The sequence below is a fragment of the Psammomys obesus genome, unplaced genomic scaffold (assembly GCF_907164565.1).
Source record: "Psammomys obesus unplaced genomic scaffold, mPsaObe1.curated_primary_1811, whole genome shotgun sequence".
In the NCBI taxonomy this organism is placed as follows: Eukaryota; Metazoa; Chordata; class Mammalia; order Rodentia; family Muridae; genus Psammomys; species Psammomys obesus.
In genome coordinates this window covers 3,768,688-3,773,156 of record NW_026586173.1, presented here as the reverse complement: position 1 = coordinate 3,773,156, position 4,469 = coordinate 3,768,688, and positions in this window count along the sequence as shown.

Below are 4,469 nucleotides of genomic sequence, written 5' to 3'. Positions count from 1 at the left end.
ATCTTGTAACTGGTCAGTTCGTGAATTCTCATATTATTTTTAATTTTTTATTTATTTTTATTTTATGTTTATGGATGTTGTTTCCACATGCATTGTGCAGCCCTTTTAGATTTCCTGGAACTGGAGTTACAGATAGTTATGAGCTGCTGGGTGGCAAATGGGAATTGAACCCGAGTCCTCTGGCTCAAGGGTAGATCCTTGTCCAGCCCAACACTTTCACAAGGTTGCCCAGAAAAGTAGACTTTTAGTAAAATAGACACATAGGAAAAATATCCTTGGACTACTTAACCTTCATTCCCACCTAGCGCTCTTCTCCTGCTGGTCTATCTGAGGCCTACATTCTCTGGTGTTGAAGACAGGAAGTGTGCTCCATTTGATACTAACATTCCATTCAGGTACCGTTATGCTAATGGTTTCTATATATAGTAACTATTATGTTCTCCGAATTTTCCCCAGCATTTCAAAATAAAAGTAAATCTAAAAGGTGCTGTTTGGACAGATCAAGGATGCTTTAAAAGGTGAACCTGGGAGAAGTGCTTGGAACAGGATGCCTAGTTCCTGCTCTTTTGGGCCAGGATGCTCCATACAGGTGGTAGGAGGGGTCAGACCAGTAGCATTCCTGCTTCTACCAAGCGGCCCTGGTCTCTGTGCTGGCTTTGCCAAGGGCAGGCCCATGATAGGCTCTGCAAACTGAATGCTGAATACAGAGTACTTCTCTGTGTCTTTCGCCTGTGCAGCAGGCTTGTCTGCCCCAGATCACACTTGAATAGATGAAAAGAACCCGTGTTTTGTTTTGTTTTTTCCTGCCTTGGATTGAGGCCTGCAGTGGAGGCCACAAAGGCGTTTACGGACAAACTTAAGTGGAAAGGCAGCAAAGAAAGCAGAGAGAAGACTTGGGAAACTGGAAGAGGACACAACCACAAACGTTTCCTGCCGATGGAGATTATCAGTCGTCCCGTGGCCTGCTCATTCTCATTTGGAGAAATGAAAATTGCAAAGCAACTCATTCTAGTCTCTTGGGGTTTCTCTGAAGAAACATCTCGCAATCTCTTTAAGGAAATCTGTCAGTGCTAAAGCGAGGGGGCATCTTTGGAGAGGGAAATACCTCATAAGCAAGGTGGATTTCTTCCCTGAAGCTGGATCCAGGAATTCAAGAGTTTATCAAAAGTAAGAGAAATACGCATTATGTATGACAGTGATGTTGGGGACCTAGCAGTGATTTCTCTCATTCTGCTTTGTCTGGTAGGTAATTGGTTGTGAGAACTGGCCCAGCTATTTGAAAGCTGTCTTTGGGATTATTGGAAAGGCGAGTCCTTATTGTAGTCTTGGTCAGGTGAGAGCCAATAAAATGGGAATCTCTTGTCTGAGCACTGGCTACTTCTTCGGCAGGTTACCTGAGATCTTTGACAACAAATCCAGCTCTAACAATGATAAGGAAGGGTCTGTTTATAGCTCTGAGTTGGGGCTGAGCAGCCAGTGGGATCTGTGGTGCTTCTGTTGGTGATGAAGATTGATTCTGCTAGGCACTGGATGGGTTAACTTTTGGCTGTTTCTGAATGACCGGAAACACGTGTTTGGGGAGGAAAATAAGTAGAAAGACTATCATAATAATCAAAAGCTGTAAAGTGTATGATTTTGATGATGAATTCTCTTCTACATGACTTTATTTCTAGTCTTCTTTTCTATCTCCTTGTTGCCAATCTTTGCTAACCTTTGAATAGTGTTCTCAAGTGCCTGGCCTTGGTGCCTGAGCAACTATGTCAATACCCATAGTGATGGAGGTTAACGTGGGGAGTCCCAGCTTCACCCCAGAATGACTAGATTTGAAGGCAGGGAGGAAGGAGGAATGTGCATATCAAATTCTTTCAAACTTGAGAACATCTGAAGGCCTCGAGACACGAGTTTAAACCATAACGCTGCTGGTTGTGTGTGATGTTAGGGAAATCATCCAACCTTTCTCTCATGTCTCTGGCACTTACAAAGCAGATATAATTGTACTTAATTGAGTCTATTGTTGGAAATGCTAAGTAACATATTTATAATTAATGTGAATAGCTTAGCATGGAGCAAAGTAAGTGTTTCATATACGTGAGTGCTTATCTGAACAAAATACATGGAACATTTCTTATGCTCCCTGCCTGTTAATACCGTGCGGTACTCTGAGGACTACAGAGTAACTGCATATCAAGTTTGTTTACATTTTACCAACATGTCCCTCTTTGCCCTTTAATGGCCATTCCTCCCCATACCCTGTCGTCCAAGTAAATAGCTAGGTGCCTTGAGCCCTTGTCCCAAGTGTTTGCTCAGGAGAGCTTTTCCTGTTGATCTTGTCCCTGCCGCTCCTTGCCTTGCTCTTCTTGTCACTATGCCTGCTGGCTCTGTTTTCTGGCTCTCATTTTTGCTGCCTAGCTCAATGCAGTGGCTTCCAGGCTCAATGTGTTGGTTTGTAGGCTCAGCTTCTCTTTAGACTGCATGTTATCTTTATTTTGGCATTATTTACCATGTTCTGAAAATACTGCCCTCCTTCCTCCCTTTTCCTGTGGACCTCCCAGGGGTGCAAAGAGGTCCTCCATCCTCTGTCAGGAAGAGGTTCCAAATTCCCTGTGAACAGACACAGATGGAGTAATGGAAAACAATTGAATATTTGTTCAAAATCACTCCCCTCCTGATTAGAGCATTTGGTCCATATTCCATTTGATAAACATCTTTATGTTTGCTTTTAAAATCATTTTCACTCCTTAGTCTTTGAAGATTGGAGAGTAGGGTTTTTTTTTTTTGTGGTTTTTTTTTGTTGTTGTTTTTTTCTGGAAAGAAGGCATACTCAGTAAGTTTGCAAGAGCAATTAAAATAGCATGGTGAGCATGCCCGGGGCACACACGTACACTCAAGCAAAACACCCCCACAAATAAAACAAACAAACCTAAATAAATAAATAAATAGATAGATAAATAAATAAATAACTAAATAAATAAATAAATAAATAAGGGCAACAGGCAGGACAGCCTCCAACTCAAGGAGCTGGTTATTAATTGCCCAAAGCTTGAAATGTCAGCTGCGTTTGGGTGGGTGGTGCCTCCCCTATCTCTTGCTTGCCTACTTTGAACAACTGAGTCCTCTCCCCAAGGAAGCAGTAAGGAAAGGAAGCATCCTTGGCACAGTTGCCTCTCCTTAATGGCTGAGTGAGCATATAGGCTATATGAAAAGGTAGCCCAAAGGAATAATGTGAACAATCTCCTTCTTATGTTTCTTTTAAAGGAAGGAGTCGGGATATATTATTGCCCTTCATTTCCCAGGTGTGCAGCTGGAGGGATGGACGCAGTGGATCATTTTCCCAAATCGGCAACCTGGGTCTTTGGTGGAAACTAAACTAAACTAAACTTGTTCCGTATCTGGTAGCCCTGACAGTGCAGACCCCTCTCCCTCGCTTCCCTGGAGAGAGCTCAATTAGTTTGTATTCTCTGTCTCTCTTTCTGTCTCTTATTGAAACAGAAACTTGACCTCTGGGCCCAGCTTTTCACAGGTAGCTAGTACGCTGTGGTAACAGCTCAGAGACATGTTTGTCTGGCCTGGCCCTGGATTGCTAGCTTAGGAGAACCATGTGTCTCTTTGTGGGTTACAAGGCACCAGCCCTGAATTTTAGAACCCCTTCTTACAGTTGTTTAGAAGCTATTGAAAACTTATGTGCATGTGTGTATCTGGTGTGGCCCGTGCGAATGTGAGTGCAGTGCCCTGGTGGGCCAGAGGCTAGAGTCGCGAGCCACCTGATATGGCTGCTGAGAACCAAACTCAGGACCTGTGAAAGTAGAGTTCATGCTCTTAACTGTTCAATAATCTCTCCAGCCCGGAGCATTTTTGTTTTAAATTGATGTCTTCATAAGGTTAATTCAACGACCAGGTAGTAATAAACTATGAAATAAATATTTATGTTTATAGAAATCCAAATAAAAACATGAATGAAATATATGAAACTCAAGAATAAAATTAATGACTATGTAGATCAGGTCCTGAGAGAATATGCTAAGAACTGAATCTGTTTCCTATAATAAACTAGATCTAGGGAGTAATTAGCATCAGACAGCATTAACTCTGTTCTCAGCTGCTTGAGGATTTTATTCAGTTACAAAACTATAACTTTCCTACTGGAACATGCATGAACTTCAGGGCATCTCTTACTGGATCAGGCAGGCCCTGAGCATAAAATTAGTTTTAAAACACATCCCAGGACTTCCTATGTGAAAGTGGGAAGTGTTAGAGAGGCAGAGAGGGTTTTAAGGGACAGATCTCCTAGCTCAATCGTAATGGTATCTGTAATCCCAACACCAGAGAGGATGAAGAAGAAGCAGCTTGACTTTGGGGCCAGCCTGCTACATACACACTAAAACTGTACCAGAGGGGGAAGGGGAAGGGAGAGAAAAGGAAAGAAAAGGAAAGGAAAGGAAAGGAAAGGAAAGGAAAGGAAAGGAAAGGAA